General features: G+C 35.0%; 1 long non-coding RNA gene across 1 annotated transcript; it reads right to left on the reverse strand.

Annotated features, from left to right (window-relative positions):
* Positions 1–8,349: 8,349 nt before the first annotated feature.
* Positions 8,350–11,828, reverse strand: LOC146588118 (uncharacterized). Its single transcript, XR_014897486.1, has 2 exons — positions 11,534–11,828; positions 8,350–8,752 (listed from the first exon to the last, which is right to left on the reverse strand). It is a non-coding gene; the product is annotated as an uncharacterized LOC146588118 (long non-coding RNA).
* Between the last annotated feature and the right edge of the window lie 364 nt (positions 11,829–12,192).

Raw genomic sequence — 12,192 nt, forward strand, 5'->3', positions numbered from 1 at the left:
TATGTCCTCCATTGATATGGGCGAGCTAAATTCTTTTAGGTAGCTCTAACTAGGTGATGCAAGCAATGTGAATCCACCCTCAATAATCAGAATGCGTATTCTGAGCCAGCAGCCAGTTTATGGTAGGGCTCAATTATATCATACTGGCATCTGAAATAGTTTTGCTTTGGCAAGTGTAGAATTTCTCTAAGTGCCTTCTGTAGTGCTGTGGTCAGACCTCTAATATTTCTGGCCAATTTCTAGGTTGCCATTACTAAACGTACATTCCTGGAGGCAGTAGTCCCATTCTCATCTGTGTCTGCTTTAGTGGTGTAGAAACATATAAAGGTAAATTAAAACTCTCTTTATCTACTATAATTTCTCTTCCACAATAATGAGCAGCATCAAATAAGCTCCTGAACTGGTACACTCTATATATGCACYAACCAACGTTTTACATCAGTCACACCACCTCTCAGTTCTGTTATGACTGGGATAATATTAAAGTGTATATATTATATCAAGTTGCACATTATATGATACCTAGAATCATACAGTAATCAATAGACATATATCAGACATGGCTACTGCAAARTTTTGTTTATTATCTGAGATTCTTTGTTTCTGTGCTTTATTTCTTCTTACTATATTCTAGCATTAAATCCATAATAATATGTAGTTTATTGAGCTGATGATAGTGTTACTAATGCTTTGCTGCATACSACAATAATCAATAAAAAGATGTAAGGAGACAACCGAGGATTTGCCAAAGTCAAAAAATCTAGAGGGCAAAATAAGTAACATATAGGAAGGATAAATTCTATGAAGTTGTCATATATACACACATACTGCAGTTTTGCACATGAAAGATAACGCTGCAAAGAAAAGTGAAAATACACTAACACAGTTCTAACGTAAAATAAGATATTCGTGAAAGAAGAGGTCATAAAAACATTGATTGGTTTTCTAAGCATATCTTGATATGGATCATCTTCAGTCTTTTACATTCAGTTACAGCACTTTGGAAGGAGAGGAGATATATGAAGAAATGCTAATGCCATTGAAAAAGAACTACAGCAGAGCTAGAACACTGAACATTAGGGATTTCAGTTATCATCCATGGGACTGATTCAGTAACTAATTGTAGAATCATTAAGTGTAGTATATGCTCCAAGAAGTAATAAAAATCCCCTCATACTGGCTGTTCAAGGAACTTAMAGTCTAGGACATAAAAAGAAAGGTAGCATGCATATACATTTTGAAAGGGTGGAACCCAATGCACTGCTATATAYGCTGCACTAGTAGGCACAATCACATGAGATTTGTAAGGCTTCAGAGAGATAGACTAAAAATGCATCTAAGGAATGCAATAACTATGTAGAAAAAGTCTTAGATTAACATTACCTAACATCTACTTAAGGTAATTCAAGGTAAATGTTGAGATATTTAATTGTTTCAAAGAGCTCTGAACCCATAGCTCTAGTTATGCTAGAAATACTCATCTTCCATTCAAAGTTATTTTAGAAAGTAGATAACTAATGAAGAAACTTGTTTTTTTCGTTTAGACTATTCTTCCCAGAACAGTTTGAGATTAAAGATAAATTGTGTGCTCCTTTGTCCTTATAATATATGCTCTACAAAGATAAATACTGTACATACTACAGTACCATTTGCAGGTGCTTAAATATAGTATGTTATGTTGTTCCCAGAAAATGCTTTAATGTAAGAAAAGAATAAGTGCTCTCTAATTATGTGAATTGCTGATTTCGCCTGAGGGATGGTTTGGGTGAGTAGTTCCCCCCATTATGCCATGCAACTATAAAATTTGTTGGAGAAAAACAAACACTTCAATATCCTAGTGAAACTGGAATACTGTGTGATCCATACAAAGTAGCAATCTTGAAAATACATTCTGAATTATCATATGTAGAACTCATATAGCTGCAGAGTCCATCATCAGACTTCATCTGTGAAAGACAGGAGYGGAAGATATTAAAATTTAAAAGGCACATTTTCAGAGAATAAGTAATGAGTTCAAGATAGATGATTGCAGTCAACTATTGTACAGAACATGTGTAATGAAAAAATCAGAACATATTTCAGGAAGAGATGGAAAGAGTAAAATCTGTATTAATACTCATAAAATCTAAGTGTCAGAAAGCAGCGTAGAAATCAATGAGATTAAGCAAAAGTCAAAAGGCAGATGTCGTGGATTTCAAATGCAGATAAAGAATGTGCAGATTTTTAAAGCAAGCAGAGGAAGTGAAGCAAAAAAGTATATGGTGCGAATAGTTGGCAGCTGTAAGTTCTCAAGGAGAGTAAGAACAAAACTATACACAGCTCTTCCAACAAGTAAATGAAATTAGAGCTCCCTATATGGATTAACTTTGGGATGAAAGGTAGGTAGAACATGAAGGAAATTAATAAAAAGACATATTTAAATGGAAAAAAGATTAAATATATTTCTAAAATGAGGAGGAGATTTCTAATATCTTAGAATGAATGCATTAAATGAGGCCTTTAATATGCTGATGTAGTTCCATTAAATGCATTAGACCTAGAGCCTGATATAGAAACAAAGTAGCTGAAGAAAAAAAGAAACTATGGCTCTTTCTCCATCAAGCAATCTGGACTATCTGCCATCTTAGCAACACAGGGGGGAGGATGACAGCTCCCTTTGCCTCTCTGATAAGTCTATATATGCAAAAATAGCTTGTTTATATATAAGGATCTATTTTTATAAAGTATGTATATCTTAAAAATAATGTGATAGCATTAAAAAGAAGATCCTTTCCTTTGCACATGGAAAAATATTTGGGACAGAATTTTAAAACAACTCAGTAAAAAATTAACAGAATTCTAACATTAGGAAAAACAAATTATTTTTTAATGTTCCTGGTCGAAAGCTGGCAGGAACAGATGAGATAACATTATCTTTAAGTTTTTTTATCTAATGTAAAGTTCAGAGAAATTCAGAATTTTCTCCCAAAAGGACAAAGATTTGACACATGAAATAATTTTAGAGGGTTGACATGAATATTTGGAAATACAGAATTATTATAAAGAATAATATATTAAAAAGGAAAACAGAAAATTCATTAAAAGAGTAAATAACAAAGCAATGACAAAGAGACAAAGCAATGTCAGTGAATCATATTGCTTTTGACCAGGACAATATCCCTAAAGGTATCCCTAGTCATAAATACTTCAGCTACTTTCATTTTAGTAGATCTTTGATATGGCAGAACAAGTGCATTGGCTGCATGCTGTTCAACAGCAACAGAATAGGCAATCCATAATGCTCATCCAGAAGATCTGGCAGATGATAGTATATTTAAGGGAAGGTTTTGAATATGGATAGACATGCTAAGTCCTCCCTTTTACTATAGGCATTTGTGCAAGTGATAGAGCAGGTTGGATCCTGCTCCAAATGAAATCAAAGAAGAAAAGTCCCTAGTGCTCAACAGGGATGAGATCAGATCCATAGAAAGCACAACTTAATAGTGTTGTCTTCACATGACAGCTGAATTAGATGCTTTTCAATTCAATTTTGGACGCATTGTCCATTTTTCTCTAGAAAACATTGGTAATATAACAACCAGGTGGAAAAAGAACAAAAAAAGCAGAAAAGTACAAAAGCTTGAATGCAGTCTGAACAGAAGGAGAGGAGGATAATTTTATTTGGCTTCTTTTAATATAAAAAAATCCTTTAATTTAGTAGCAAGAAGCTGAAACTTTTCCCATTACTGATGTCTGGGTTTAATTGTTTTTTTCCTCTGCACTATTAGAAGTGTAGTAGAAACTCTAGCTGGCATTGGTTTTTGTTGGGTAGCTGATCAGAAGTACCTCAGAAGATCAGCATGTGTGTCTTTTCCATAGAAATTTTTGATAGACAGCTAGTGGCTGTAAAATGGTATCTCACACAAAATTATTTCATTCACCACTAAAGGTGTTCTATGTCTATGTTGTGTTGGAGATATGAGACCAAGGAATGAAGAGCATGGCCMCTTGTTTCAAATATATGTATCTAAAAATACGAAGATGACTGGGTGAAGATAGCCTTCAGATTTGCTTAGAAAGGGCACTGAAAGATGAAGATCAGCTTGAATTTACAATGTATCATATTGACTGTATTATAGGGAATCCTGCAAAATGGATGAAACAGATCATAAATGATACATTCTGCAAGGATGTGCAAGCAGTAAATCCACATTTGTAAATCACCTCTGGACCTAACACTGGAAGAATCAGTGGAAAATGCTGTATTTCACTAAGATTAGAGCTGCAGAAGAGGGAAGCTACTGAAGGAGGTATGCTCTGACCCAGTAGATATTTTGTCTATATATTCTGAGTTTCTTCTTTCATTGGGAGTTGAAATCCTTAATGTCACGAGAAACTGAGATCTTGGGAAACAAGTGGAACTCTTGGCATGACTTGGTTTGAAAGAAATACAATTCCTCTATCTGTTAGCCACTTTTCTGGAGAATGACAGGCTAGTTTCTGAAATCCTGGCTCATATAGGTAATCTTTAACACAATGCAATTCTATTAGCTCTGAAACAGCAGCTCACTTTAGTAAAAGCCTCTCATCGGTCATCTCCCAGAGACTGAAATTGGTGGAAAAACTCTGGCTTTGGTGCACAGACCATAGAGATTAACATTACAGGCCTTCTCCCATTTTTGCTTGTGAAATTAACTTATAGCATAAATTAGAAGATAAATTCACTGACATGACTCTTTCGTGCTTCTGCAGTAACACAAAGCAACTTTGAAACCATCTGCATTGACAAAACAGACACAAACATCCTAGGTGGCAAGTTGTAGCAGGTCTGCATCTGCTTTGTGCCACTGAAGGACAGAGATAAATCTGACCCCATCTTTCTAGTTCTTCCGTCAATCACAGGAAGGACAGGACAAGGGCTGTGTATTCAACAGTCACCTCTAAGATTGTGAAGTATCAGAAACAGCAAACTTGAAGAAACAGTATTATTTAAGYACGTTTTTTGTAAAACACAGAGAACCATTCTGCGAAGATCTTTTAAGACAAGCTCACCAGGCTTCCCTCCTTGCTTCTCCACTTTTGTTAGCACAAGTATCTGATGTGTTTCTGTTTCTTCAGCAGAATGTAAGCTAAGTGGTAGGAAAATGTCACCACCAAATGCCCCACCAAAATGACAATGAATCTAGTTCTTATCTTTGATGTCTTTAACAGGAAAATGTATCTAAAACTTTAGAAAATTATTTTGTGTATCAGTGTTGCTTTATCAGAAAACAAAGGTGCTGTCCAATAGCAAATTATAAAGTACCATTTTCAYAATGATTCCTTAAACTAAGATAACATTTATAAGCATTGCATTAATAATGATCCCTAGAAGTAGGCTTCTGAATAAATTATTTCTATTATAACATGTTGTAGAGAAAATGACTCTGAAATACTTAATAAATGATTTAATAGCAACCTTTGACAATGTGGTTGAAGGGATGACTTTTAAATGGCTTTCAATCAGGAAATTTTATCTGGAGGCTTCAACTCTGTTAGTCCTCCTCTGTTCTCTTGCCACAGAGGCAGCACTACTTGCAACCCTGGGCAAAAACTGAAGCTTTTCACTAGGTTCTCAGGGAACTGGCAGCACAACTCTGGTACTAGCCACTGCATGAAGAGTGGGACAAGAAGACTGAGTGCTAAAGCATCTTCCTTGCTTAAGACCTCCATCCTCACCAAGTGAGGTACAATGGAGGTACATGGAAGTACAAKGAATTCTTACGAAAACTAAGCCTTGCCCCGTTCCCTTTACATTCAGTTAGCTTCCTGTAAAAACAGTTTTTGGTTTGGTAAGGTTTGTATCTTCAGACATGTTAATGGACAACTTTATGCAGCAAGGTGCTGCTCAAAATTAGCAAGAAAAGACTAAATTTGTGTATTCGGATAGTATTTAATGTTCACTCAAGTATGTATGTGCACATAAAAGAGGAAACATTGGAAAAAAATCATAGAATATTAAATGATCCCCCTAGTATCTGTAGTATTGAAGTTTCAGTTTTAATGCTGCCTTACTATATTTCGTTTCGCAAAAGAAAATGCTGTCTTTTGCAAGGATTCAGACTGTTTCTACAAGTTTATGCTGTGGATGTGCACAACTAACATCTGCACACACTCAAAGCTAAAAAAAAAAAAAAAAAAAAAAAAGCAATGTGATCAGGATGCCATGGCAGCATGCCTGCACCAGCTGAGCACAGATACAGTGCAATATTACTGCTGCATGAAGAAGTTTTTTCAACCCCAAATGCAGTCAGGTTGAGCTAATATGTGTCTGCTATACAGAACAAAAATATGTTCTTTGTTATACAGAAGCCATAGCAGATATCCCCAAATTTATAGCATCTACTATAGAATTTTCTTTCTAACTTACAAAAATACTTATTAGTTAGCATATGATTTCAAATGATTTAAAACCTTAGGGCCTTTTAAGAATTTTAGCATCTGTATCAGTCTTTATTTTTGTCCCAAATGATCATAGAAATTAAATAAAACAGATGTTTAGACTTTCTGTCATTAGCATTCATTGAAATTTTGTGCATAAGCTATAGTTGAGGAAATTAGGTTGCAATTTAGCTTTTCTCTAATTGTTATGATTACATAAACTATAGACAGGTCAGGCTAACAGCATACGTAATTCATCAGTGTGACTACTGTGACAACTGAGGTAGTAACTAGTCACCCCTACTCTCTTTTAAAACTAATTTGCATGCAGTAATTCAATTTGCTTTAATGAATGAGTGCTATTAATGTGCCAAGAATTCTGATTTGTAGGCTTTTGATCCAACTGTTGCTGCTTTTTAAAGGTTCTGTGGCCAAACGCTTTCTGGGCACTTGGGCATGAATAACACTTTATAGCACTGCTGCCTTGTCAATACTGCTTAAATTAGTCAACATCAGGGAGGGAACTGAAATGGGAGCACAGGGGAAATTCTTCAGTGCTAGAGATATTAACGCAGTCTGCAGAGATATTACAACYGTCTTTGCCCTCTTTGTAGACCATATACCTCTCTGAAAACCTGGAGAAATAATATGAGGACAATGAAATTCAGAAATCAGCTTAATCTCACTTGAGACCACAAACACTACGATAAGCTCATGGCCTTTTTATATGAGGACTGCAGGAATTAATTAAGTGAACATTTCCAGGATATAACATGCTCAATTTCTTTTAAAGGTTGCATATCATACTGTAATCATAACTGGTCCCCATTATGCTAGTGGTGTGCATTTCCATTCTAAACTGCATTTTACATTAAGTTGTGTTTCTTGAATAATATAGAGTAACATGTTACACCATATTTACATTATTTTGTTGATTTTAATTTTTTATATTTATTTTACATATACATTTATTATATATAATATATATTAATTTATGCTATATATGTGTGCATCATACACAATATTTAGATACTATGTGAATTCAAGTTTCAGTCAAAAATCGTATGAAATTTTGCTTCTGTTCAGCATTTATTCTATTCAATATATATAACTTTGAGGGAATTTTTATATTTAATTACACTTTGAAAACTTAGAGTTAATGAAATAGCTATCTAGAAGACTCCTTTGAGAAGCTGGTTGCTTATATAGTTGTTACTGCCCAATAGTCCAGATGGTATTATTAATTGTTATTAATTGTCTATATAGTACCATGAATGTAAGTACCACTGTATGAAAGATAAATTCCCTGTGCTGAAGAGATCATAATAACAAGCCATACAAAGAAACAAATACAAAACACAGGACACATGGGAAAGTGTGGGGAGAAAATATTGATAAGAAGAGCAATATAGAGAAGATTGCCTAGGAAAAGATTTCTCCAAAAGGATTTGAAAGAAGAGATAAAGGTATATGGTCTATTCACAGGGCTGCCAGGGACTTGGGTCAGCTCTCTGCAGACAAATCAAACATGAAATCACTTTCATAAACTCTCCAAGCTCTATCTTTAAAGCATTTAGGGGTGTATTGCCCTCAGCACTTGTGCCTGGAAGACTGACCCAGAACTGTGCTCTGAGGCTTAGATCCCATCTTCCCATCCCAACTTGAACTTACTCATAGCCATTTGTTCCTGTGCCAAGTTGATCTTTCAGTTTAAAAAATAGTTCTCCTCACATCTGCCCCCATGACATACTCTCATACAGTAACAATATCATCCTTCATATTTCATTTTGCTGGATTAATCTCTTTAAGTCTTTTCCTGAGAGATATGCTCTTTGTTCCTCTGAACAGCCCCTATGTCCCCTCTCTGCAGCTGCTATAATTTCTGTTCACCTTTCCTCAATATATTGGCCAGAATGAACACGATATTGCCAAAGAGATCTCACCAGGGACTTTTCCAACGATAGGGGAGTTTCCCTTTATTTATTCAGGTGCTGGGAATACCTCTCCTGAAACACCATAAAAGCTGAAATTTCACAGTCACTCCTCTGCGATAGTACATATTCATTCTACAATCCTGTCATTAGCTGGTACAACCAACCATTTCCCAGTGCTAAGATCATCTAGTAGAAATTACTGTTGTTACCCTTAGGTTGATGCATAAGGATGCTTCAATGAGTGTCCAAAATCAGCCTGGAAAAAAAAGTCAGCAGTCACTGGAGATGGTATMGTTCCCAACAGGAACGGTATAGTCCCCAGCAAAGCCATGAGATCTGCCTGACTCTTCTACAGACTTCACACAGCTGCAAGATGGAGAAGTCTTGTGACTGCTTCCAAAGGCATCATCATCAGGGGGCTGTAGGAATTCAGATACAAACAGAAGAATTGCCACATGTAAATTTCTATTATCAGTGATCCCTGAATTTCCTGACCTATTAATCTTTATTTTTCATTGTTTGCTGGTCAAAGCATTGCTTTCATTCACGTAAATTCCTCCTTTCCATCACACATCTCTGCATTTCCTCTCTTTCTTTAGGAAATGTCTATTCCCTCCATTGAGCCTGCATCCCTTCTTTACATTTTTTTTTTCTTTTAGCTTTACTTTTTTTTCCTGGAACAGATGTTTRAGCAATTGTTGTTTTTTTTTTTTGTTTGTTTGTTTTTTTCCTCCTTAAGACTGTCTTTACTCTCAGGTCCCTTATCTCTTTAGTCCACTTGACTTGAACAACAAGATCCCTCAGTTTAGCTAATTGCATCTGGTCAATATTGAATCTTAATTAGTGTCATGCTCTTCTGAGTCCTTCATTGATTTGTACTCAGGCAATTCATGACTATTCCACCAAAAGGTGTTTTCAATGGCCATTTTTTTTATAATGCCTCCAAAACAAAAATATAACCTCATGTTGGTGCAGTGGCAGTCTACTAAGACATTGGTTAGCTACATAATCCACAGCATTTAGATACCATCCTTATTTATAACATTTGTTCATAGATAAGAACCAAGGAAGTCAGTTTACCATAATGATATAATTTATGGTGAAAAATCTCTCGGGATATAGAAGTCCACAACCAAATCTCACTTACGCTAGTTCCTTCAACTCTTCATTTCTCAGAATTTAAGCCTGTTATCTAAACCAGCTCTGCTTCTTCATTTGGGGAGAGCAACTAACTTCTTCACGTAACTCTTAACTGCAACATTTCTTGTGGCTTCAGCTAAGAAACTCAAACAGTTTCTATAAGCTGTGAACTATAGCTGGACTATCTCTACTAAATACAACCAAGTTTGTGAATCCCATTTTACAGCGGAAGAAACAGCAAGAAACAAGACACAGAGTCTGAAGGAGTGTAAAAATTTCACTGTAGTTCTAAGTTTGTATTTCCAAATCTAGTTGTCAATAACATTGTCAAGAAATAAAGAAATGAAACAAGATTGGGAGGGGAAATTCCAAGTGGGTACAGAAGACATGTCTAAGAGAACATATAGAGAAGTTATATTGGCATGAGTTGAGGTTCCACACTCAATGTGATACTTTTCACTTAAAAACACAAATTCAGGCTGTCATAAGAAATAAAGTGATATGGGGTATAACTATTTAGCATTGCTAACGATCAGTAGTTCATCATCCTGTTTCAGAAGGTCACTACATATACATCTAAGAACTGTTTACACGTGCAAATACGGAATCTGTCCATAAATAAATAGTTTTCTTAATCCTCTATGAAATCTTTGTTTAGGCATGACTTTGCAGGATTTCTTCCAACCAACCTCAGAACTGAAAGCCACATCTTGCATATTTATTTATATGGCTTCCACTCTGGTATACTGGAGCATTTCTCGAACATTAACAAGCTTACCTTTCACTACTTTATTGTAAAGATTTCAAGTCTCAGCCCAATGCCTTAATCACAAAGCTTTCTATATAAATCAGTCTGGGTTATGGAAGAGCTCTCTCAAGCTTTTGCTTACAATTCAAACTAAACAGATCATTTTATAAACATAAAAGTATCAGTTAACTTAAACTGATATTCCTGAAAGGAATTGTAGTTTTATTCATCATTTGATTTACAAAGGTTCGTGATATGATGTGTGTACAGCGTTCATTGTTTCCTGTTACAAGTAATCAATGGTATATGCGCACTAAGTATATTTTACTTATTTTAACAGTCAGTCCTTGCCATTATTTTTATCTGTGGCTCCCACTGTGACATCCAAGGGTTATAACTTTCAAAGATTTCTAGTGGCTATCTTTGAGACATGTACAGATGGACACACATAATTTTTGCTTTACAAGCATAACAGTACCAAACCTCACCTCGAAATTGGCTTTGTTTTTAAAAGTATAAAACCTCTATGAAAGAGCATTTCTTTTCCTTATCAAACCTATATATATGTACATACATATATATAGAGAGAGAAATTCAGTTTGTTCTCCCTCTAAAGACTATTCAAAGGACACTAGCAGGGAACCAATCCTCTGTAGAATGCCTTAGTTGAACCATTCTTATCTTTAAAGGAGGATATTTCTTCTTCCTCTAATTTTAGGGCCCAGTATTTTAAGAACATACAAACTTTTTATATGTTTTAGAGTTTGTGAAAATGTTAGCAACCCATAATTTTTCCAGGGCAGCTTGCCATGGAACAGAAGTATCATAACTAACACAGTTAAAATCACCAGTAATGACCTTTCTCTATACATAAAAATGGCACAATATTTTACACCTGAGGACCTTCCTGGTCAGAAGGTGGTGACCTTTGTTTTCCATAGAAAGCAGAGGAAGTGTTGCCACTGTGAATAACTTGGTTGTGAATGAATGCCAAAAAATTTGTATCACATCATCTTATATTTTCTTTCTCTCTGTTTTGAGAAGTACATTTATGTAGGTACATACAGTCATACAATTCTAAAATGTTAGCAGAAATGTTTACAGTCTCTGTAAAAGCAATAAGTGTGATATTAACTAAATTTTTTGTTGCTAAGTGACAATAACATGACTGACTATTTTTATCATCGTTCTAATGTATAGTGTCATAGCATTACAATAGTTTGCATATGGTTATCAGGTATTAATTGTCATTTATGAAAAAAAGTAGTTTTATTTTGTGGAAAAAGCAGTCAGTATATCATATTACACTCACATTTCTGAGGTGTACAGTTGCCACTAACTTCCAAGTTGAAAGAAAAGTTCAGTAGGAATCTTCTGTACTTCAGAAGTGATGACATTGCACTGTTCAACAAGAAGTTATTGAGATCCAGTTATCCAGATAAATTGGAGAATTCAGCTTGGAGATATGTTCAGGAATAGTACACAAAATATTGGTACTAGAAGAAACTATTATCAGTACCACTTTGTAACCTCCAAAATGAATGCACAACCCATGAACTTTACAGCCAGGCAGGGTGCTATACGATCATAATAAAAATGTAATTACTTCTTCCAGCAATGGTGTGCTCTTATACATTTTTATGTTAGGATTTTAGAAAAAAATACTGTATCTATTATACAGTACTACTTAGTATAAGAAGAATACTCAACATTTACAGTCATATTTTACCATCAATAGTTAAACATGAAATAAGCATATTTTTTTCTCAGTAGAAGCAGCACATAGTATTTTCCTCTGCTTGTTTCTTTCCTTAACATTGTTTTTCATAATGGCAACTCATCAAGAGTTGCCATTATTAAATCAAGCATTGTAATAGAATGGCATTTTGCACATTTTTTTGCTTTTTAGAAAAGCACAAAAACATGTTAGTTCTGCAAAGCCCAGCTGTCATGAATGAATTTTGTGACTGA

This window comes from Rhea americana, unplaced genomic scaffold (assembly GCF_003343005.1).
Source record: "Rhea americana isolate MKP2758 unplaced genomic scaffold, rheAme1 scaffold_54, whole genome shotgun sequence".
Classification (NCBI taxonomy): Eukaryota; Metazoa; Chordata; class Aves; order Rheiformes; family Rheidae; genus Rhea; species Rhea americana.